The sequence below is a fragment of the Bacillus rossius genome, chromosome 1 (assembly GCF_032445375.1).
Source record: "Bacillus rossius redtenbacheri isolate Brsri chromosome 1, Brsri_v3, whole genome shotgun sequence".
Taxonomy (NCBI): Eukaryota; Metazoa; Arthropoda; class Insecta; order Phasmatodea; family Bacillidae; genus Bacillus; species Bacillus rossius.
The window spans coordinates 172787607-172814109 of NC_086330.1; the positions used below are offsets into that span (position 1 = coordinate 172787607).

At 35.9% G+C, this 26503-nt stretch overlaps 1 long non-coding RNA gene across 1 annotated transcript; it reads left to right on the forward strand.

The window, feature by feature from the left end:
- Positions 1 to 19888: 19888 nt before the first annotated feature.
- On the forward strand, positions 19889 to 25946 carry LOC134527108 (uncharacterized). The gene is made up of 2 exons (XR_010074076.1): positions 19889 to 21939; positions 24180 to 25946. It is a non-coding gene; the product is annotated as an uncharacterized LOC134527108 (long non-coding RNA).
- Positions 25947 to 26503: the final 557 nt, after the last annotated feature.

Below are 26503 nucleotides of genomic sequence, written 5' to 3' on the forward strand. Positions count from 1 at the left end.
TATTTTTTTTAAAAAATCTCACCTGTGTTTAATTCTCAGAGAGTAAAACGTATAAATTTAGGGCTCTACAGTGACAACGTACGTATTAAATTGATTAATATATTTAAGGTACATATTCTTGAGAATCTTGTATTCTACTTATGCTGTTACGTTCCTAGTGAGCGAATTAGAGTATTTTCTAAAATATAATGACAAAATTACGTTATTGTTATTCAATTGAATTAAAATGTCTTAAGAGTTTTTTTTATTATAATTTTAACCTGTTCCTTTCTTCTATGAACAGGGTTTCGTACAGTGTTAAGGTTGTTTACGTGACTAAACACATTTTTTTTTAAAAAATACATGTAACTTTATAAAACAAAACAAAAATACAACGAAAATTAAAAACAAAACTTAATTATAAAGTGCGTGGTAAAGTAAATTAAAACTTTAGTATTGACAAAAAAAATGAAGGAAAGCAAAAACATATTGTCACTATTAAACCACACAGTAGAGTCAAACAAAACTATTTTCTGTCACCACTAAATATCTAGTAGAGTGTATATTCACAATATTGTTTTTTGATGAAAATATTTTTTAGCTAACACTGTTGAAAAAAAAATACTATTAGCTTATCTTATGATAGTGAACATCTTTACCAATTCCTATTTCTTATTACAAATTATTGTTTTACTATTTAGTCTACGATTACCAATTATATAAAAATAAATCTTTCACGTATCATAGAATATTAAATTAAAAATATGTATTTTATAATAATAAAAGCCTTTTTTTTTCTTTCTGCAGAAAGAATGCAATGAAATTATTGCCAAACCAGTTTCAACACAACAAGGAGCTGTAAGACGCAGACCACAGATACCAATAAAAATAGGGTACACATCGAGTTACGTGATTCGGCATTTATGAAACTCAAATATCTTCAATGTGTTAATCAAGTAATAAATTATTAGAAAAATTACATAAGTTTGAATTAAATTTGCATTTTTTTACTTTAGCTTAACTCTTAATATTACACATTAAACTTGGTACTTTAAAAAAGGGAAAAAAAATATTGATTTAAAATATTTGGTATCCTCAAACTGTAATATAGTCAATAAATAATCCCTTGAACAAATTTGACTGTTTGAGGATTTATATTTGGGTTTTCTGAAGGGCAAAGTTATCATATATGTAGGGCCATGTATTTTTCACGAAACGATTTCTAGACTTGCTGTGTTAAAACTTTATAGCACTGTCTGCTTTTCGTGGTTGACTGAGTTTATTTCAGGCACATCTAATGTCAGCACACGAATAATAGTTATCCAAAGCAAAGCAAACGCGTCCTGAATTTCCGGTCAACACAGCAATGGCGTCTTTCGCAGACGGCCACCAATTACAAGGAATCATTCACTAAGGCAGGCCAACCTTTTGCAGTCTAAAAAGTGAACAAATTTTTTCGCGAAATATACATTCCCCGAACTATATGACAATATTTACATGACACTTCCATCCTGAAAAATATATTATCATTAATTAGTTTTGTTATGTGGCAAATATTTAGTATTTCTAATAAAACATTATATGGATCATGTAGGTGGGTAAATAAAGTAGTAGTACTTACATGAAAAAGCCAGCCTTACGCAAGCGATTTCAGACATACCCGCGGCTCGTCTTAACTTACGTTTCGGCACGTCGCTGGCTTAATTTCCCACAGCAGCGCAGTTCCCCCCCAACTCCTCTCTCCAGCCTTTCCTGGGAACCAGGGCCAGTTCACTGGCCGGCCAATAACCCCTGCCTGTCTCGAGGCCACGACTCCAATCTCAGAATGTACCGCCTCTGACATATAGTGGCAGAGTTGCGAATTATTTCCTCCCGGGTGTTTGGAATCCCACTAAACGCCTGCTCCCTGGTGCCTCACACAACGAACGGTGCCCCATAGTTCATTTCCAAGCCACCAGAGCGCTGCACTAGTCCCCTCCATAAGCCCAATGCTTTAGAAGTCGCCTTGGTTGAGTCGATGTCTCCTTTTTTCGGACACCCGTCAGTAGGTCGCGCTGAAATCTGCCAGTACCCCCAACTTCGAGATATCGAAGATAGTATTTCGCGAACTCTCCCTCAAAAATCTTTGGAACCTTTCGATCCAGAAGCTGAAACCTCCCCTCTTCCTTTGATTGACATCGTCTTTTAATTACGAGTCGCTGCCGCCCCAAACTTACTTAGTATCACGACAGCAAACTGACCACACCGCGAGCCGCAAATCAAGACTTCACTCCGGTCGTCGTTTAAAGATGTAATCAGCTAGGCAAGGGATGTGCTCCCTACAACTTTAATAATTAGTAATTATTCAGTATACATACCTCATAGAAGTAGTAACACTTCATCAATAATACTTAATAATATTTTATTTTTTTGAACCATGGAAACATCCGCGACAACCGCATGTTCGCGAGCTCCGCATCTTGGCTGATGCTGGAAGCCATCTCCCTGTATGGTGAGTTTCGACAAACCTTTTTTCCCCCAATCATCATTGTTAGTAGGCATTTTCTGCCTATTTTGCTAACTGCCTGTAAACCAGTTCTGAAAATGTTTATTTCGGACTTTTTCACAGACAGGGTCCAAGGGCCGGACAGGGTCCAAGGGCCGGATGCAGACCTGACCACTCAACTCTCGAGTCCTTACTCCAGCAATAAGTACGACTAAGGCACCCTGACGCCTCGTTAGCAGCAACTTCGGCCATCGAACGTCAAAACTACAGTCCTTCTTTTTTTATATCTCCAGAATAACATTATATCACGACGTTGAAAAGATCGGAACACCAGGAATTTTTCTTTCTGGACTTTAATCACACTAAGTGTACTGGGATTTTTAATAATTTAGCTGTTTATTGCTGCTGATTTTATTTTAATTGTATCAAATGATTAAGTGTAATTTTATAATTAGGACCGGCCTATTCTTTAGATAATGTAGGTTTAAATCTATTTTAATATAAATGCATTATCTTAATACATTTGTCAATCAATTTATCAAATATTATTTTAATGTGATAGTAATCAAAAGTCAATTAAACATAGAGATACTTATATCTAGACAAAATCATTATTTTGCCTTTTGAAACTAAAAGTTCCAACAGTTACACAGATCATCAAGAGAGAGTGAAGTGTGACAAAATAATAGCAGAGCTTAGGTTTACTGTTCACTCGGTCATTACTGATGTATAACACAAGTTTAGAGATTTCAATAAATGTAATAATTTTAATAAATACCTTTAGTCATACTTTTACTAGCAGCTTAAATGGAGACTACAGTTTGCGACATTGATTATATAGTATTCTGAGAGAAGATACAATGCCAATATGAGGTGCGATATTTATTAAGCAAAGTTAAAAACATTACAAGAATACTGTATGTAGATGATGTTCCTGGCACTTGTTTCTGGGTGTTTTGCTAAGTGTACGGCCGCCATCTTTGGTTTGTGACGTCACGGCGTAGTAGTATGTAATAGTCGGTACTGGGACAGACTTCAGGCTGTGGTTTGCGGATGGGGTTAGTGGACGATTGCTCTGACATCACGGCGGCATTCTTGAAAGGCCTTAACATTGACCTTTGAATTTGACCATGACCTTGATTTACAAAAATTGGCCAAAAATTTTTAAAAATATGCCCAAATTTGCCCAAAATTCACCAAAAATTTTCAGTTTTGTGAAAAAAATTATAAAAAAATTGATTATTAAAAAATTAGGATTTCGCAAAACCTCAAAAGTCTTTTTGCCTTAAAAAACACAAATTCCTAAAAGAGGCTTAAAATCCCTAAGAGCTAGCCAATCTAAGCCACCGACGTCATATCCTTGAAAATAAGGATGTCATGACTACCATTTTTCATTATTAGTCACTGTTGCGATTTACGTTACTGCCAAAATCTTGAATATCTTTATTTATTATCCGATTTAAAAAAAGTATTATAATTTATAAAAAAGTAATTATAGAAATTTAAAAAAAAAATATATTTAAAAAACACACTGACATCATGGAGCTAGAAGTCCTCGGTGCGAACCCGAAGAGAGCAAAAAAATAAAAATGGTGACCGATCCTTCCCTCAAGATGGCTGCTGGCAGACTGACCCCCCACCAGTTATGTCAAGGTATATCTATATAGTATATATATCGTCAGCTAATATAACGTCATGTCCGCCTTCACGAAAATCCGTAATTACAATTCCTAGAAAATCGGGGGATATTTTATAATTAAAAAAATATTAGTTTTTAATAAAAAATCTTAAAAAACCGTTGCACTTATCGTTACGGCCGCCATCTTGGATTCTATAAATGTTGCATGTTTCTTTACATCATCCATCTTGGTTCAGGATAACACTTTTCATTACGGACACCATATTGGATTCTAGATCGTTACACATCTTGTCACGGCCACCATCTTGAAAAATCGTAATTATTATGCTATAAATTTGGAAAAAAATTTCTAAATTATAATAAAGTTTTAATAAAATGGTTTTTAAAAAAGCACCTACATCTTGATGTCCTCGGTTCTAACCTGGTTCGAGCAAAAATAAAATAATTTTGATAAATACTTCTTCCAAAGAAGCCACCTGCATACTGACCTCCCACGACCAATACCAATGTATATATCATCAGCTGGTATGATGTCATGTCACCCATAATTTTTTTTTCTGCTGCAGGCCTCCATATTATTTTTGTCTACTAGAGTGGGATACCATCATATTAGTTAAAATTAACCTCGCTTAAAAGCACTAATCGTTTATTATTCCTAAGGCAGCCGCCATTTATACATTTTGGTCGTCATTTTGGAATGTGTTAATTCAGCTAGAAATTCGGGATAAACTCCAAAATTCATTTTATGAGTTTTTAATCAATATACTGATTGATTCGATTAGTTCCTGTAACTTGTTTCGATCACTGGACGAAAAAAAATTATTTATTTAAAAATACCACAAAAGTGACATCTACATGAAATAAGTCACCACAAGTTATTTTAAAAACGTAATATTTATTACTTAACTTATATTCTACTACAAGAACACTTACGAAAGCCAGCAATCTTATAAGCATTTATGCCTGCATAGGCGTGAAATGACTAATTCTTAGCTCCAATCGGTTTATACTAGATAGCGACCAGCCAGAACCTTTAGTGATATAGTAGTCTTCTTCTTGACAGAGTTTCTGGACACCGTGTTTAACAATTTGCTTCATATCATCAGAAATGTAAATTACTGCAGCCGATGTCATGAATGCACACATCTTCTTCTTATCGTCGAACGGATATGTTATCAGTAAGTTGATTGATTATGTTCTGCTGATATCGTCAAGAATAGTACTAAATGTCCTTCGATTCACTAAACCTATTTTGATAAAAGTAGTCTTTCAATGTTTCACGAAACGCAGCCCACGCCAAATAGAAGCCATTATCATTCACCTGTAATGCACCGAATACAGTCTTAGGTTTAGTTTAATGTCCAGACGTCATGGCAATCGGTTGCAGCTCAACTGTTTTTTGCCAGAAGGCTCAAGAGTCTCCAATCGAAAGCAACGAATCGTTATTCCTGCAGGTAGTTTAACAGTAGGCACACGGACTATACCTGTATAGTTTTTCGCATGTCGTCACAAATTGTAAATTCGAATAAACCATTCATTGCACTTATCACAATGAAACGTCATGCGAGATGGATTATTCGTACATTTACTCCTCTAATGTATTCATACATCATGAGCAAATGCAAAGTCATATCGTAGTAGCCGTAAGTATACCTAGTTGATGAAGACAAACCAGAACCAGATGCTGATGTTACTGCAGTTGTACCAATTCCAGGCATACTCTTATCCGAATCGATGCATCGTTATTGCACCGAAATATTTACTTTTTGCCGCGCAGCAAAGACTTTAATTGTCTTCATGTGCGTGTTCATATTATATTTTCTGGCAAACTGCTTATGCAATTTCTCAACAGTAGTATGTAGGCCTATTGGCCGGTCCTGTGCCGGGGTTCAAGTTGTGATAGTGGAGTTTTCCGCCATCTTGAAAGTAACGTCACGTCAGCAATCTTGCATGAACTTGACCTTGACCCTTGACATTTTACCTTTGACCTTAGACCTTGGTGGTCATCTAGGATCCGCCATCTTGGATATGCTATAATTAAATACAGGACCCCACTCACTCATGATGAAATTTTCGTCACGGCTACCATTTTGATTTTTTTTTCTGTTCCACTGCAGGCCGCCATCTTGGATACTGTCAACTTTGTTTCTGCTGTTTGTTCCTAGAAAGCGCCAGTGTCGCTATGACTCATTTCATAAGGTCGATGTTCCATTATCTACCAGAGCTGTTATGGTCCTTATCGACATATTAATTTTAATATTTTATGCAAAATACATTGTAAGCGCTGTGATTAAAACCATCGCAGCTATAACCTATAGGTTGTAAAACATAAGTCTTTGACCGCATGGCATTCAAGACATTAACCAGACTGAGAATTAAATATGGTTTTTATAAAAATCACATGCATATTCGGTCTAACATTTGTTTTAATTTAAAGTAATAATAGCATTACCTAGTTAAAAAAACTGCCATATTGTATTAAGACGTAACTGTTGCAATTTTCGTTAACGCCACCATTTTGTAAATCCGAAATTTTAAAGCTATAAATTCCGAAAAATATTTTAAAAATTACTAACTTCAAAAGTTAAGTTGGTTAATCAGTTAGTGAGTAAATGTTTAGTTAAATTCAGACCTCGCTTTGATTCCCGGCGAAAGTAAACCAGTAATTTATTAATATATTAGAAATGTTCTCAATTAAAAGTAATAAAAATGTCTTACAGCCCACCCGGAATTTTGAATTATGACACCAATGTAACAATAAATTATCGTTTAAGACGCCATCTTGAAAATCTTCATTTATTATTAGATTTATTAAAAACAAGTTCAAAATTCATAATAAAATAACTTATTAATATACGAATTCATTCGATCGATACATGTCCTTGGTTCATTCCCTGGACGATTAAAAAAAATTATTTTATTTACAAAATAATAATTTCAATAAATCATGTTAAAAACCTTAAAAGAGGCTTAAAATACACTGCTACCAGCCTTAAGTAAAATGTTATAACTGCCATAATGGAAATTATTATTTATTGACCTAGAAATTTGGAACTATTCAAAAATCATCACAAAAATCACTCATAAATTAAATAATGAATCGATACCCCATTAATGCATATATCATCAGCTACTATGATGTCACATCCGACATCTTGTTTTTCGTCTGCTGCAGTCTCACCAACTTGTTTAATTTTACAAGAGCATTATAATACATTGATAATTTAATTTTTACCCGCTTGAGTCCAGCAATCATTTATTATTACTGTGCACCCGCCATTTTGACATTTGGGCATCATCTTTGACTTGTGTAATTATTTAGCTAGAATTTCGGAAAAAATTCCTAAATTCATTAAAGAGGTTTGTAATCAATATACTGATAGATCCGATCAGCTCCTGTCATCGGTTCGATCCCTGGGCGACACAAAAATAATTTTGTTTAGCAAATAATATTTTCAAAAAAAATGTTCAAAATCATAAAACAGACTTAAAATCTTCTACTACCAGCCCCCAGTAGGCCATTATTACCGCCATCTTGGTAATTTGTATTTTTTGACCTAGAAATTCGGGAAAAATTCCTAAATTCACCTTTAAAAAAAACACTCATTTATTTACATATTGAATCGTTTGATTCCTGTCCTCGGTTTGATTCTTGACCAGTGAGAAGTATACCTAATTATATATTAAAGAAATATTATATTCTGTTTTGCATTACCTTTCGCGGAGTTTCCTTATCATTCACTAGACAAAAAAAAATAAAGTCAATATAACTGTCCGATGAATTAAAATTTTTTGTCGAAAAGCCTAAAATGTAAGACAATATTTTGATACTCAGATTAACCTCTAAACCATTCATATACAAAGCCATACATACAGTCCAAGCGTCTTCGGACTACGAGGCCGGGGTCATGAATAATGTCAGACGTATAGTCCAGACATTTCCGAACCTCAAGACCTTCGTCGTTAGCTTATTACAGTCAATTAGACCATCGTAACATGTTTTATACATACTAAAGGACCAAGAGACCTTAAAACATATTTTCAAGAAATAGAGGTTTTGAACCTGTAAATATACAGTCACTACAGATTTTACTACGCACAATCATCGATACAGGAAGAAAATCGGAAGCACATTCGACTAAGAGGAAGCTTAATAATAGAAAAGTAAGCACAATCTGAAGCAAAATCAACAAAAAGGAAGTTCAATCGGAAGCACAATCAACAAAAAGCAAGCACATTTGGAAACACAATCAGAAGCACCATCAACAAAAAGGAAGCACAATCGGAAGCACAATTAACGTAAAGGAAGAACATTTAGATGCCCAATGAACAAAAAGGAAGCACAAACAACGAAAAGGAAGCTCAATCGGAAGCACTTTTGACAAAGAGGAAGCACAATTCGAAGCAGAATAAACGAATAGGTAGCTGTATTACGAGATCTTAGTCTTAGTTATAAATCAGTTAACAATAAATAAAACATATTTTTTAACACCTAAATAATTCATTTATTTTTCAAAAGTACACATTGTGCCGGAAATTATGAATTTCGGCACGTTTTGTTTGTTTTTATTATAATTGTAAATAATTTTTGGAAATTTTATTTTCTATATAATTTTGATGCAATAGGGTGATTTACACTTTGTTAGGCTGGTGTGCTCTTCGTAGTTAAACTTTGTGCCGGTAGCCTGAAGCACCTTTTCTCTGGTACCAAACTGATCTTTTGCAGTCTAATGAAGTCGTTGGCAGCCCGGTTGAAATTTTTCCCGCTTGCAGTCACATTCTCGGCCCGTAACATTATTTCCCTGTGTGACCAAAACTGCATACAGCAGCTCTGGACGAGTTGTTACCATTTCTCAGAGACGAGATAACCTTAGCCTTTCCCGTCACGCATACGTCTTAGGTTCACTCCTTGAAAGTCACGGCAAGGAGGCTCGTTCCCAGCCTGTTTGCGTTTTCTGACCCCCCCTTACTCCACCAACACCACCCCCTTTACTATAAGAATTTAGCCCAGCATTTTTGTCCTGTGGTGGACCCCGCCAAGTGTCCCTTCCTTTCCCTGGAGGCCGCCAGAGTACAGCACTGGCTGACCATAATGACCTATGCTTCCTCCTCGCGGCCTGTAGAAGTCGATTGTATGTTGCTTTCTGTGCCCACTTGTAGAGACCGCAACAGTCGCCCTTCGGCGCAAACAACTGAAGTCGTGCTTACGACCACTCGGGCACCTCCGGATGTGTTCGGTCCAGAGCCGAACCTTCCCCTTATTTTTCCCTAGGGCCTACCGCCCGTTTTTAATTAGGAGCTTTGTCCGCCATCGCGGCACTTAGTACTCTGACTCCGGCTATTTACCACGTCTTCTCGGCATCACCTCGGTTAAGAGGCTTTTCGCGGCAATGGCGAAATCGTGGGAATAAGGAATGTAGTCAGCTGTGTTAAGGAATGTGATCCCAGCTTAAAATTTCAGTAGTGGCCAGTCAGTAGTAACAATTAGAAAACAATACAAGTCTTAGTTTACATTTTGTTAACTTTTATTTTACTTATTGATTATTTCTGCCGCGTCATCCGCGCAACTCTCGGTCCGCGCCTTTCTGATGTCGACGCGAGACATCTCCTGAGTCCTGGAGCTACACCCTGTTTGGTGAGTTACTTCGGTCTTTTTTTTCTCCCCGAATTCCCGTTTGTTGGCCTTTTCGCGCCGACTGTTTGACTGTCTGGAAGCAGGTCTAATTCTTTTGGAATTTTTGCTTGTGTTTCAGAAAGGGTCCAACATTTGGGCGCCGAAATTGCACCCATCGTGTTGTCCAGGACCTACAGTTTCATTTCTCTCTAAGAAGAGCTTCCTCCCGGCCAGAGGTCCAACTTGAAGCACCGGGTGATATTTAACATATAAATTCCCCCTACTGGCAACGAAACAAATTATTCAAACGAAGACCAGCGAGCAGTGCCATAACAAACTTATCAAATAAAAAAAATGTGAAATTGTAATAGTAATGAGTGAACGAACCTAACCCGCTATAAAATGTAATTTTTGATTGTTAAATGTATAGCATAACATGTATTAATAATTTTGGGCAAGCCCCCTTTTTTGCTACTTGCTAATATATTTTATTGTGAAATCAAAACAAATCCAAAACAAAACCTTTTTAAATAAACCAGGGAAACCCATAGACCAAGCTACTCATGTAGTGTTTATTTTTTTATCACATACCTTAATTTATTTAAACGATCCACTAGCTCCCAAGATGCCTGTGTGCAGGAAGTATAAAATTGTCTTGTTCACTAACTCGTGCCCCCTGTGGTAATACTTGTATTTTTCTCTATAATTTTGCCCAGCTGTTTACTAGGTTTTTTTTTATTAAATTAAAATAATATAATTTTAGGGCATGAGGGGCGTATCATCACATAGCAGTCAAACAAGTGATTATTGTATGTGGCCAGCTTTCCGCAGTTCTTTAAGTATGGACGATACTTCGTCGATATGCGAGTAGTTTCCTCTACGAACAAATACCACCAACAGTCTTAGGCGATCAACCAATATGTTTGGATCTTCACATGACATATAATTAATCTCTTCTGCTACGTTCATCTTCCCTGAATGTTTAAAATAAATATTATGATGTCTGGTGCCTCCGTTTTAACACCAACATCAAGGTAACTTTCGTCATCAAGCCAGTGTTCATCAATAGCTTGATCAGGATAATTAATTTTATTACGGCGTTTCCGTTGTCAGCTTTAGGTGGTTAATCACAGTTTTGCCTTTATCATCAGCCTCAGTGTCACTGTCGCCATCACCGTAGAAGGCATCGTCTTCACCCAGATTTCTGTAAGAATTCGATATCGTTGATGTCGATGGTTCTTTGTTGTCTTCATGCTTCATTTTTAGAAATTACTATTTTTACAAAGTAGAAAAGATCGACTTGAATTCGGCTTGAATGTATTCTCACTTTTCACGTTAAGGATTCCTCCATTGTCTTCATTCTTACATAAATAATCAACGACCTTCAATTTAAGTTCTTTGTCGAGTTCGGCAGATTTATGAACATAATCTCTTTCAAGGCAAGGAAAATTATTGATGTAATATATGTCACTCTTCTATAGACCAGTAGATTCATCGTTGAACTCTAGCTTGTACGCAGTCTTGGCGTTACAAGTTCAATCATGTATTTTTAAGCTCTCTCTTCGTGTGAACGACTTGCTACATCGAGCACAATTTATCATATTGCGTGGTGGATTTTTACACAATCATTCTTCTCGTGTTGTCTTCAATTCTTTCTCAATATAAATTCTTTGGTGTAAAACTTACACCTGTGTCCTTTCGATACAACGATGGACACCGATTCAGGATTAATATTAGTTACTGAAACTAAACCACATGCAAACTGAGAGTTTTGAATTAGATCTATTACTTAAAAAGAATATTTTTAATATTTCATCAGCGATATTTAAGTTATCTCATACAAAGGAACTTGTTGCAAGTAGTCCCGATTATGGTGAACTGATGACGCAACGAGTTGCTTGCAGGTAAATATAATTTAGTTATTTTATTTGGAATGCGGGATGCTCACTAACGATCGCAAAACAAGGAAGGCTTCGTTATACAACAAGGAGAAGGAATTTCTTTTTGCATGTTAGCGTTTCTCAGATATTTCATGGCATACTATTTGAATGAGTAATGGACGTTTCATTTTTAATTTCAAACGATTAAGATGTTGTGAGACAACACCGCAAGGCTACGAGGCTTATAGGATACATGGCTCCAACTGGCTACAATAGTTCCAGTCAGCGGCAAGAGTAAAGTTATCTCATGAAAAAGAAGTTGTTGCAAGTAGTCCCGATTATTGGCATGAGATGTCGTCACGTGTTGTGTTAAGACAAAATTTATTTATTTATTTAATGTGGGATATGGGATTCTCACTAACGAACGCAAAAGAAGGAAGGCTTCGCTGGACACGAAGGACAAGGAAGTTCGTCCTTCGTGATAGTGTTTCTCATCAGTCTCATTGCATATTTTTGAACTGAGTAATGATATTTTTTTTAATTCAACCTGATAAAAATATTGTAAGTGCTGATTAATAATAGCAGAAATTCAGTTATTAAAGATAACTCTGAATAAAATGGTATGTCTAATTAAGTAAAAAATCCTTCATGCAGAGATCAATTTCTCACAATTAATCAGGAGCACTCGGAGAAAACCATCTTTTATCTAGCCAGGAATAATCAGAAGCACTTGGAGAAAATCATCAGATGTCAAGACAGGAAAAATCAGGAGTACTCGGAGAAAACCAACTAACTATATATATAGTCACAAAAAATCCGGGGCACACTAAGAAAACTATCGTAAGTTTACCTTAGTATCAAAAAAATTACAAAAAAAATTAAAAATAACAAAAATTAAATATAATAAAAATAAATAAAACAAAAAACTGATTTAAAAATTACAAAAACCGGTTCTGTTAGCTTGTGAACTTCTCATTTGTTGAGCAAGGATAGAGTTCTAGTACAAGCCAGGTGAGATTGATTATATGTTATGTGAAAATCCTAAAATATAAGTTGATCACCTGTGACTGTTCGTAGAGGAAACTACTCGAATATCGTCGAAGTATCGTCCATACTTAAAGAACTGCGGAAAGCTGGCTACAAACAATTATCACTTTTTTAACTGTCATGTGTGTACTTTTGAAAAATAAATGAATTATTGAGATTTAAAAAAAAATTGTTTTATTTCTTGCAAACTGATTTCTAACTAAGACTGAGACCTCGTAATACAGCTACCTATTCGTTTATTGTGCTTCGAATTGAGCTTCCTCTTTGTCAAAAGTGCTTCCGATTGAGCTTCCTTTTCGTTGTTTGTGCTTCCTTTTTGTTGATTGGGCTTCTAAATGTTCTTCCTGTACGTTAATTTTGCTTCCGATTGTGCTTCCTTTTTGTTGATGTTGCTTCTGATTGTGTTTCCAAATGTGCTTGCTTTTTTTTGATTGTGCTTCCGATTGTACTTCCTTTTTCTTGATTTTGCTTCAGATTGTGCTTACTTTCTATTATTGTGCTTCCTCTTAGTCGAATGTGCTTCCGATTTTCTTCCTGTATCGATGATTGTGCGTAGTAAAATCTGTAGTGACTGTATATTTACAGGTTCAAAACCTCTATTTCTTGAAAATATGTGTTAAGGTCTCTTTGTTTTAGTATGTTTAAAACATGTTACGATGGTCTAATTGACTGTAATAAGCTAACGACGAAGGTCTTGAGGTTCGGAAATGTCTGGACTATACGTCTGACATTATTCATGACCCCGGCCTCGTAGTCCGAAGACGCTTGGACTGTATGTATGGCTTTGTATATGAATGGTTTAGAGGTTAATCTGAGTATCAAAATATTGTCTTACATTTTAGGCTTTTCGACAAAAAATTTTAATTCATCGGACAGTTATATTGACTTTATTTTTTTTGTCTAGTGAATGATAAGGAAACTCCGCAAAAGGTAATGCAAAACAGAATATAATATTTCTTTAATATATAATTAGGTATACTTCTCACTGGTCAAGAATCAAACCGAGGACAGGAATCAAACGATTCAATATGTAAATAAATGAGTGTTTTTTTTTAAGGTGAATTTAGGAATTTTTCCCGAAATTCTAGGTCAAAAAATACAAATTACCAAGATCGCGGTAATAATGGCCTACTGGGGGCTAGTAGTAGAAGATTTTAAGTCTGTTTTATGATTTTGAACATTTTTTTTGAAAATATTATTTGCTAAACAAAATTATTTTGTGTCGCCCAGGGATCGAACCGAGGACAGGAGCTGATCGGATCCATCAGTATATTGATTACAAACCTCTTTAATGAATTTAGGAATTTTTTCCGAAATTCTAGCTAAATAATTACACAAGTCAAAGATGATGCCCAAATGTCAAAATGGCGGGTGCACAGTAATAATACATGATTGCTGGACTCAAGCGGGTAAAAATTAAATTATCAATGTATTATAATGCTCTAGTAAAATTAAACAAGTTGGTGAGACTGCAGCAGACGAAAAACAAGATGTTGGATGTGACATCATAGTAGCTGATGATATATGCATTAATGGGGTATCGATTCATTATTTAATTTATGAGTGATTTTTGTGATGATTTTTGAATAGTTCCAAATTTCTAGGTCAATAAATAATAATTTCCATTATGGCAGTTATAACATTTTACTTAAGGCTGGTAGCAGTGTATTTTAAGCCTCTTTTAAGGTTTTTAACATGATTTATTGAAATTATTATTTTGTAAATAAAATAATTTTTTTTAATCGTCCAGGGAATGAACCAAGGACATGTATTGATCGAATGTATTCGTATATTAATAAGTTATTTTATTATGAATTTTGAACTTGTTTTTAATAAATGGAATAATAAATGAAGATTTTCAAGATGGCGTCTTTTACGATAAATTATTGTTACAGTGGTGTCATAATTCAAAATTCCGGGTGGGCTATAAGACTTTTTTATTACGTTTTATTGAAAATGTTTCTAATATATTAATAAGTTACTGGTTTACTTTCGCCGGGAATCAAAGCGAGGCCTGAATTTAACTTAACATTGACTCACTAACTGATTAACCAACTTAACATTTGAAGTAGGTAATTTTTAAAATATTTTTCGGAATTTCTAGCATTAAAATTTTGGATTTACAAGATGGTGGCGTTAACGAAAATTGCAACAGTAACGTCTTAATACAATATGGCAGTTTTTTTTCAACTAGGCAATGCTATTATTACTTTAAATTAAAACAAATGTTAGACCGAATATGCATGTAATTTTTATACAAACCATATTTAAATCTCAGTCTGGTTAATGTCTTGAATGCCATGCGGTCAAAGACTTATGTTTTCCAACCTGTAGGTTATAGCTGCGATGGTTATAATCACAGCGCTTACAATATATTTTGCATTATCAATTAATTTTAATGTGTCGATAAGGACATAACAGCTCTGGTAGGCAATGGAACATCGATTTAAAGTGATGAGAGAGATCTAGGAAGAAACTTCAGAAACAAAGTCGACGGTAATCAAGCAGGAGGCCTCCAGCGCTACAGAAGAAAAATCAATATGGCGGCCTTGACGAAATTTCTTCATGAGTGAGTCGGGTGCTCGATTTAAAAATGGCGGATCCAAGATAGCCGTCATGGTCAAAGTTAAAGGTCATCCAAGATGGCCGCCATGCCATCACATTCCAAGATGCCGGAAAACAACACCACACCCTGAACCCTGGAACCGGATTGGCCAATACGTACTACTATCAACAACCAAGCATTTTATGATAAAGTTTCTTAGTACATACGATATTATCGGGCCGATGACCATTGCTTTTGTTAGAGAAAATCTAGTCCCAGTAACAGCATCGATGCTCGGTAGTTTTTGACGAATCACCAGCCATTGAATCTCCATCGAGGGCAAAACCACTTTTATCGAGGTTTCTTGTGCAGCCAGCACTGAAGTCATTAAGCTGTCTTCTGCTGGTGCATCCGGCATTCCGTATCCCACATAAAGAACTAATTCATATTTACCTGCAGGCAACACATGGCGTCATCTGTTGACAAGAATCGGCACTACTTACAACAAGTTCCTTTGAATGAGATAAATTAACTCTCGCAGCTGAATGGAGTCAAAAACAGTTAGAGACAAGAAGTCTCGTAGCCACGAAGCTTTGTGTCCTGGATGTTTCGTAGTCATATAGCCTCGCCTTCATGTAATCTTATGTTCTGGAAGCTTCGTAGTCCTTTATCCTTGAAATCACGTAACCTTGAGTTCTGGAAGCGTCATAGTCCTGTAGCCTCGCAGTCTCGTAACCTTGTGGTTTGGAAGCTTCGTAGTCCAGTAGCCTCACAGTCTCGTAAACATTTAGACTCGTAGAAACGTAGTCTCCTAACATCATGGTTCGTAGTAGCATAGTCATGAATCATTGTAGCCTCGTTTACTTGTAGCTACATAAAAAAATAGGCATGTAATTTTATAACATAAAGTCGCTGGAGCAGTTGGAGCCAAAGAGAAAAAACAGCCGATGACAGATTCAGCAATTGGAGCCTTGTAGACTTGTAGCTTCGTAGTCAAGTACTCATGTAGACAAGCAGTCCTGTAGTCTCGTATCTTCATAGCCTCCTAGTCTTGTAGTCAAATAGGGTTACGCCTAAGACTCTTTAGAGTCTAATACTTTTGTCGTAATTGACTGATGGAGCCAAATACAGTTGGAGCCAATGTCTGATGAAGCCAATGACTTTTGGAGCCAAAAGAATGTTGGTGTCATAGACTTATAAAGTCAATGACTATTTGAGCCAATGACTTTTGGAACTAAAAACTGTTTTATTCATAGACTATTGGAGGCATTTTATCTTAACCTAACTTTGTCGATCGCATCCTACTGAGTTGAATGTAAGTAAAAATGCACCTCCTTTTCGTTAAATGCGCTTCAATTTTGTAGTATTTCCAAACAAATGTCCTTCATTTTCATTAAATGCTTGACCTGCATCAACATGGCATAGTCATTACGTGTAAATTGCATACACTGCATGTACATTGCGTGATTTGCGTGTCAATTGCGTGAACATTTCCTGTTGTAGTGAATGGAGCTTTGGAGCTCTTGGAGCACTTGTAGCTGATAGGCAATTGGAGCATTGGAGCCAAATGTAGATGGGTCTGAAGGCGCAAATTGGAGCTCTTGAAGCCTAGCGTATATTAATAATATCAAATTACTGAGACAAGAACGTATCACACCGCATAGAATTTTTTCAATCATATAGGCTTCTATTTTTAATGTTGTTTAAACTCGTGTATTATAGTAAATGGTTCTTGATTTGACTACCATATTATTCCATCGGGTGCATGTATATAAGCGAGTCCTAGACAGCCTTAAAAGCCTTTGCCTTTTATTTACAGTATTAATTAATATTGTTTTAATGAGCCAATTTATCTTTACAGCATGTATAATTTATGGAATGTCAGTGCTAGAATACGCAATTGCGTATAAATATATATATATATATATATATATATATATATATATTCATGTTAATGAAATAATTAGGAGATTGTATTGCGCGTTACATGATAATATCTGTACCTGTATCTATAAAACTTAATATTTTTTGTGCGTATACCATTTATTTATACATCATATACATTATATTCATTGTTAGACGGAATAAATATCTATAATGGATGAAATGTATGAAATTTGCCCAAGGGCGCCCATATGATAATTTGTAGGGGGGGGGGGGCAGACTTAGGGGTATGAAGTATTTTTAATATTTTGGAAGACAACTGCGGCTTTTACTAGCCATAAAATAGTTCCAGTTCTGACCCTATTAAAATTTTTTGTCCTGTTACTAAAATACTAGACCACAGTACTCATTCGCCATAAAAAATCTATATTGGCTACTTTATTAATTAATTATTAACTATTTTATTGAAACAAATGAATTTTTAGCAACAAAAATGCAGGAATACAGTCCTTATACTTTTGCAGCGTCTCGGGTACACGGATATCAAGAATACAGTCCTTCAACTAATTGCTCTCTTTACCCATAAATAAATGTCGCGTACAAATTAAATTAAAATAATTATAAAGTTTAAAACGTGTTGGTCAAAAGATTCAACTTTGGGAGAGAAACGATTTAAATATGTTATCACAGTCAGAAAACAGTTATTTTTAAATGTAACACCTGAACTACGCTTATAATTATAGTCAAAAATTGTTTCACAATTAAATGAATATTACTATATTTCGATATGAATCATAATTGCTTATCATTTAGAATTAGCACAGATGGATTCAGTAGTCGAGGACTATAAGTTTATTTAGTGATAGAAAAGCGCAGAAAAAATTAGTTTATTATTTAACTAGACAATTTAACCAAACAGTATTTAGAGGTTAAGGAATAAAGTGACACCAAAACCAATGAAAATAATCGAAAATTTCTAAATGCTGACATAACTCATATATCAGCTTTCCACAGAAGAGTTTAGTTCAGCGCAATTAATCCACACAAAACAACTGGACACTATGTCGACGCATATTTTAAGAATATAAGAAGATCCACGTCGCAGTATAATTTTTTTTTCGTGTCGTGCCCCCATTTGTGGTGCGGGCCCATAGGCTACAGCCTAGATAGCCTGCGCGTAAATACGGCCCTGATAAACCCTTAAATAACATGTTCAGTACTTAACTTCAGAATTAAGTGTACATTAGAACCTCGATTTTACGGAGCCCGGACTCAACGAAGCCGCGATTTTACGAATACATTTTTCAGGAACCATCTAAAAATCGGAAAATTTGACACCAATATATATATTAAATAAAAAATTTAAAAAAAAACACTATGAAAACATATAAAAATATTAATTTTAATGCACAGCGTATTTATATTTTTAAGCTAATACTACATCCATTTACCGTTAGTGAATATTGTATACGTTATTGCGTCATCAAAATCAAAATCGAAAAGAAAAAAATGGACTAGGTACACTATTTGTCGCAAACTTCGAAATTTCTTCGATTGAAAAATTATGTCAAGGCTGTAAAAATATTTATTTTACCGCAAATGAACTATACTCAACATTCCTTACCCATTCCAACATTTCCAGCTCGTGAGCATAGCAACTGAGCTTGAAACCTTGTGAAGCGTGAGAGAAAGAAACGATATTGAGTACCTAGCTTCTTCCTCTCCTTTCCGCTAATATCCAGCAACCCATGCCATTAGGCATTATCTTGACATGTGTCACATTCATTACCTTCGCTGCATCGGTTTACCAGTAAAAAACGCTCAAAAATGGTACAAGTGACGCAGCAAGTAGACGTGACGAGCGGATTTTTAACTAAGCTTTTTTTAACTTACTATACAAACAAATAATTCCCTATGGCTATCACAAATTCAAGGGCTTCTCGCACTAAAATTTACTGTGTTTTTAATGAATGTCTGTCGTTACAGAGTAGCGTTTTTCTTCAGCAAATAAGCCTATGATTAGAGACCGTAAAAATTCGTGGATTCCTTTCGAGACAGGCTGGAATCCAAACTCGTTTTGCTTAATGCTGCGTCAGTGATTGGACCGCAATTTACCTGAAGGACTCTGAGCCAATGGAAAACACTCAACAAAAGAAGTATCGAATCACAAGAATCGCAATAAACAGGTGTCCCGAGTCGGTAGCCAATAGCCAGGTGATATTTGCCCGAGTACATAGAGAACCGAGGAGTATATCCTAGTGGTCATTGAAACCGCGAATTTTTCAAATCCCTACCTATGATCACTTTTATGAAACAATACAGGTGTACACTGAACTGTGTGCTTGTTCTCCTCGATTATGTTACTAAAAGTGCGTTCATCAATATTTTTCAAGCCGATCTGTTAAAGATTAACTGATAAATATGATAAGGTGAAGTCCATAAAAATGCAAGGCAGGGAATTCTTCCAGCTCATCAACCCTACCCTGGATAGTCTCGTCTGTGTTCAGTCGTCTCTGGCAAGGAGTGGACAAGTTTGCAAACTCAAATATAAATTTATTTTAGTAGCACGCGTCTTACGAAAAGGAAAGATATCCAAGAAAGGCATGTCGGACAACCTACTGTCACCACACAAAAGTTAACATGATGCAATGCGTGGTGCAACTGTGTTTAGTCGCTGTGATGTCACTTTTATATCACTCGTGCAATGAGGCAAGTTGTGGAATGCTAAGAAAAATAAGGGGAACGCAGGGGAGGGTAGAGGGCAGACGGCAGTCATTGTTTTTACTATTTTATATTATATATATTGTCGCGGGTTGAAATTTTGCAGGGTTGTTGAAATCAAATTTAGGGACTTTACTGACGGGACTCTGGGCTGGCTGCTCTGTTCACTCGTCAGCGCAAGTGGCGTGACCATGTAATTGGGGCACGGGGCCGGCGCGGCGCGCTGCGGGCTTGCAGAATTTTGTTTGTTTGTTTGGCCGCGCGCTGGCGCAGCCACGGGCCGCAGTTACTGGGGCGCGCTGTCGTAACAAGCCGCGCGGTGTGGCCTGCACATTGGGGTAGAGGGGGGGTAGTCTTCCCAGATGTTCTAGTTAGTTGTTTAGTAAATTTGACTTCAATAACGAGCTTTTGTTATGGTAGGCGCGGCAGGGCGCGCGAATTTAAGCGCAAGTGATTGGTGACTCGGGGCTCACTCAGGCGGAGGCTATGCGTCTCACCTGTGGTCACGAGTTGTTAGTTCGTTCGTGATGTAGGAATTCAGGCTCACTCAGGCGGAGGCTATGCGTCTCACCTGTGGTCACGAGTTGTTAGTTCGTTCGTGATGTAGGAATTCAAGCTTTCGGGCGGAAGCTATGGCCGACGCCAGAGGCCACGAGTCGTTTAATTTAAGTTAGGTCATAATGTAGTCATCTTCAAGCTTTCGGGCGGAGGCTATGGCCCTCGTCAGGGGTCACGCGTCATAGTTTTTAAAATGTAATGTTCGTTCGGGATTTCAAGGGCAGGAGAGGCCCCTACGTTATTTTTTTAAAGTAATCGATCAAGAAAGGCTTTTCGGAAAATGTGAGTATGGACTTATCTTTGTTTTAATTTTAAGTATTAATTATGATTTGAGGTATTCGGAAGGACTAGGGAAGTGTTTAGTGAAGTTCTCTCATTCTCTCTCTTGTAAGGTCGTTCAATCGTTAAGGAAGTAAAGAGATTATTGTTTTAAATTGTAATCCCGCTATTTAAATGTTCTTTAAAATGATGTTGAGTATTTGACTTTAAGAATAAAATAATTTTAATTAAGTATTATGTTATTTTGCAAAATCTCCTTAGTTCAGCTCTCACCAGACATCCTGTACGGGATGACGAACCTATGATCCTAGGTACAGTAAAGTATTTTATGAAGTTAAGACTAGTTGATGCCAAGCGAGTTGTTTCTATGTAAAGAGCTACGATTCTCGCCCCCCCCCCCTCTGAAGGTGAATCGTGACAGAAATGGTGGTGGCACCGGCTAGGTGCCACGTGACAGAAGTGGTGGAGGCGCCGGGTAGGTTCTATTTCTGGAGAGAGAGAGAGGTAGATTTTTATGTTTATTATTAAGTTAGTTTCAGCTTCTGATAGCAGGTTATTAAGAGTTTACTTGAGGAGAGGATTACGGAATTTTAGTCTATAGTGGAGGAAGTCTTTGAGATTTTTTTTTGACGTAACAGATGTTTATTTGAGGATACTTGTAAGGATAAAGTTTATAGTGATAAGTTGTTTTAAGTCGTTGAATTTATTGTAGATTTATATCGGGGATTATTACGTGAGGAGAATACGTTATAAGTTAAATGCTTATTAGAGATAATGCAAGTGGTTTAATTTAATTGAAGTTCATTTTAAGATTGTAGGTTAAGAGAATTATAATTTAAAATAAAGTTTTTTGTCGTAAATAGGAATTATTTTCAAGAGAAGTTTGTTTTGTTTTCGTGCGCGTAGGAGACGAGACGTACGAATTAAATCAGTCGAGGGAAGGATAAACGTTAGAAAGGAATTAAAGAGAAAACGAGAGTTTATGTAAAAGAGAGTTATAGAATTTATAGTGATGTTTTGTTTTAATTAGAAAAATGTTGAGAGTTGTTTCAGAACGACACGTCAGTGGACGTGGCAGAGTGAACACGTGACGGGGAGGTGCTGAGACCTAGCGGAGAACGGAGGAACCGCAAGCGAGGGTTGGCGCACCTGATGGAATTCGGTGACGTCACGGGCTCATACGGAGACGTGGACAGGCCGTGACCTTGTTTTGATCAGCTGTACGGTAACTTAGCGATAAGAAAATAGACTATTGGTTAAATAAATTTAAATTTAAGTGTGTTTTAGGAGAAGAGGAACTTTCAGTATGTAAGTAATTTAATTTAAGAAGTGTATGATGTATAGGCTAGAAGTGTTTCGTTGTAAGTTGTTTATGTTTTTGTTAGTTAAATCCTACCTCGGTTTTAAAAATATTTTTTTGGGATTTGTAAACATTATTAAGGAGGTACACTATAAAATCGATAAGCATTGAGAAAACTGGGAAGGCTAGATTTTGTGTGTAGAGGGAATTTACTCCAAAAGAACAGAGAGACAAAATTAATGTTTTCATTAGGGCGAGGGACCCTAAGGTGAGGCGTTGTGTCCCTGGGAAGAAAGGGAATTGTAGCGCAGACCATAGGAGATGGGCTGACTACGGAATTAAGGGTCAGGAGAATCCTGAGAGTTGTGAGTAGTTTGGGGCAGGAGTTCCCCATGGTAGTACCGAAGTGGCTATCCTGTATGGGATAGGGTACCATTTCAATGAAGTTTGTTGGTGGGGTTAGAGCCCCCTGTGTAGTGGGCCTATAGCAGATAGGCACTACAGTGAAATTTTTGGTTATTTTGTGAGGTAAATTCCCTGGAGGTTAAGTAAGATTGGATTCAGTTAGGAAGGAGGGAAATGAGAAACATTGCTGTAGAGAGTTAGTGTACTTGCCTAATGTGAAATTGAATTTTACTAAATTAATTTAGGAGAAAGTTTTGTTCGGTAAATAAATAATAATGGAAGATAGCTAGATAATTAATTAATTTTTTTTGAGTAAGGTGTTTTAAGTAATGAAATAAAATAAGGTGAAGTAATTTGAATAATTGGGGAGGAGTTTCTTTAAGAGTTTAGATAATTGTTTTTGAATTTATTGAGATATTCAGCCAGTGAAGTTTGAGTGTGAGAGATACAGTGAGATTTTAAGGAAATCGGTTGTTTATTAATTAGGACAAATGAGATTTTATGATTAAGAGTCAGTAAGCATAGTTAAAATTTACGACATGATATTTGTTGACAGTTTACAGTTATTAAGGAGAAAACAGAGTAATCTATTTATTTTTATTTTAATGGTTTGAAGATAAGATTATGAATTTTTTTGGAAGTTTCTTTGGCATGTTGGAATAATTTTTTTTGATTTTTAGAATTTACAGAGAAAATTTAATTGATTTACATTAGTTTGGAAGTATGGAGGTTTAGTGTTCGATTAGCCCTAACTTGATGGTCGGATCTCAAAAGAATGCCGTAAAACCGATAGCCAATTGAGAGGAATGCGGTAGGCGCTTGTGTAGAGAGGGGTTGTGGGAAAACTCCTTGGGACTGATGGCAGATCAGGGGCCCTAAATAGTGTGTGATGCTGTAAAACCAGTGCAGAGAAAGCCTGGTATGCTTAAATTTTTGGGCACAGGTTATGTAAACCTGGGGTTCCATGGGATTTAGTCATGTTAGCTGCTGTGGGACATTGAGATTTCCAGGCTCCATAGTAAAGTCAATGTAAATTTTTGTTTTCTTAAAATAATAAATTTGTTTTTAATTTATTTGAGATATTTGATTTGGAACAGTGAATACAGACCCCGAGGAATAAGAGTTGTCATGCTGTGAGAGGAGAAGGTGGTAGGCCTAAAAGGGTACAGGCACCACAGAGGTTATGTGCATTGCATAATTTAAATATAAGGAAACTTGAGAATTTGAAATTTTGTTGTTGGGTTGGACACCCATAAGAAGAGTATAGGCAGAATTTTTATTGTTATGAGATGTCTAATTTAATTGAAAAGAAGAAAGTTTAAAGATGCAAGGTAACATTATTATTGTAATAATTGAAAGAGATTAAGAGGTAGAGAGAAATAGGCAGTTTTTGTTTGTAAGTACTAAAGTTTACATATAGAAATTTAGTAACTAAGAATGAATAATAAGTTAAGTCTAGTGTAAAAGTTTTTTTTAAGTTTGTTAAGTTAAGAGTCACAAGTAAATTTTTTTTTAGAGAGAATGTCTTTGATAGGAAGTATTAGAAACTTATGGGAATTTTAGGGTAACATAAATAATGTAGGTAATGAATAATAAATAGATGGTAGGTCTTAAGTTAGGATTAACATTTGAAGCAGAATTTAATTAAGAAGAAGGAAAATAAATAGGCCTAATGAAAAGAACAAAAAAGGATTTTATGGTAAAGCATTTTTTTTTTAAGTAATAAACAATGAATAATAATGTTGTTTCAGGGTAATGTGTACTAATAATACAATTTTTTTTTAGGACCAAAGAACAGGAATTATGTAATTTAAATTAACATGTATTTTTGAAACTGTTACAGATTCCTTAAGATGAGCTGAGCAGCAGTCCAGTTTACAAGATGACAAGAGTTCGAGAGACAAGATACAAGATCACTGAAACAAGAGCCAAGACTGAAGATTCAAGAGAAGAGAAAGCTGGCAGCCATGGACTTACAAGTGGAGATTAATAAGGTCATGTAAAGTTTTATTTTTTTTATGGAAGACAGTAACTGGAGTTTTTTTTTGTTATAAACATTATTTACAGAACTTTTTAGGTTATAGTAATGTAATGGAACTAGTGAGTTGTGGTAGCTGTCAAAAAGAACTAATACATTAAGTTTAATTTTTAAAGTTAATTTTCTTAATTTACAGAGGGATTAGTAGTTTTTTTTTAAACCTTATTTAGGTTGGAATTTAAATACAATAGCTTATTATAAATGTGTACGAACAGTTCAAGTTCACAGTACTGATAGGTAGGTCAGATGATCTTATTGATTTTGATGATTTGTTGTTTTGAGTTGATTTTTAAGTGTTGTGAATTAGACAATGAAATAGTTCTGAAAACTTAAATTATTTCAAGCTAAGAAATAGTAAATTTAATTGTAACTCGAAGGACACCAGAATTTACTTTTTTTTGAATTAGTAATGTTTGAAAATTTTATACTTTACAAGAAAGGTTATAAACAAACAGATTGGATGGAACAAGGATGCAGTAAATCACAATTTCATTTAGAATTATTGATTAGCTTTTGAGGTTATGAAGTAAAAGTAATTATAGTTTAAAAGTTTGAATAAAAAAAAATGTTTTTTTTTATTTGTTTGAAATAGAAAGTTTAAAAGTTAATTAGTCATGATCTAGGTGGGTGATGGGGTGGGAATTGGCCACTCTTTTTCCCTATAACCTCCCTAACATGGCCTTCTATTACAACTAACAGAAATAAAGAAGAAGAAAAATGAAGAATTATTAGTTAGAATGTTTCTTTCATGAAGATACCTGATGAACTTTTACTGTTTGGAAGAATAGAAGCAAGGTTAGTCAGATATTTTTACTCAGAAGAAGAAGAAGATAAAGCAGTTTTATGACTCGACAAGCCAGAGATTGGTGTTTCCCCTCTGCGCTTCTATTGACTACGTTGTTTACTCTCATGGGATAGCTGGTTCGGCACCATGGAGAGAGATTGGTGGGCATTGTGGTTGCCCCCAGAAGAAAAGAAGAGTAGAAGAGGTTATGGGTGGGTCATGTGAACTGACCTTCAACCCAGTTACTTCGTGGGGACTATTTGCTGTATAGAGAAGATCAAGACTCAAGAGTTAGGGAAAATCATTGGAGGTCATGTTTCCCTTCCTTAAGTTTTTCCTATCAAATTATTTGCCTGATTAGATTATGCTAAGGGTGGGATACTTTATGTTAGCAGTTGAATTAATTAATTTTATTTTTTTGTGTGTTTGCATCCTTGCCCATCGATTGCAGTTTAGTAGTTAGTTTTGTATTTGTCAGGCGTGATGGTAATGCCTGTTGATGATGTTTCAGAATTGTAATCTGTTCGTGATGAGGATGGCACAACTCCGAAGCAGATGTGGGGAGAAGTTGTGAGCTGCCCTGGAAGCCAGTCCAGTAGCTGTTGGAGTTGAGTGGTGTTTGCTGATGGCCAGCCCAGGGAGCTACTCTTCTCGACAACACTGACTTCGAGGAGTTGCACCAACCTTCACGAGATAAGAGTTTAATTAATTGAAACACTGTAAGGACACTTAATTTTTTTTGAAGAATAAAGGAGTATGGTAATAAACGGAAACCGAAAAAAAAAAAATAATAATAATTATCAAGAATTTGCACATTGTTTAACGAATACTGAGAAACTAAGAACAGTAATTTAATTTGTAAAGAGAGCTTCACTAACAGAACAATTTTTTTAGAATTGAGAACTCGAGCCTCTGAAGGTTCCTGTGAGAACAAACCAGATAAAAGTTTTACATTTAATTTTATGAATACTTGTTGTTTTAAAATAAATCTTATGCAGAATCTAGATGTATGTTCAGACAGCAAGGAACTAAGAAAATTATTATTTTGGTGAAATGAGGAATTTATAGTTATGGTTTAATGGAAAAAGACAATTTGTAATTTTGAGGTAGCTCGATGGGGCTCGAGCTCTGTGAGGGGAGGGTTATGTCGCGGGTTGAAACTTTGCAGGGTTGTTGAAATCAAATTTAGGGACTTTACTGACGGGACTCTGGGCTGGCTGCTCTGTTCACTCGTCAGCGCAAGTGGCGTGACCATGTAATTGGGGCACGGGGCCGGCGCGGCGCGCTGCGGGCGTGCAGAATTTTGTTTGTTTGTTTGGCCGCGCGCTGGCGCAGCCACGGGCCG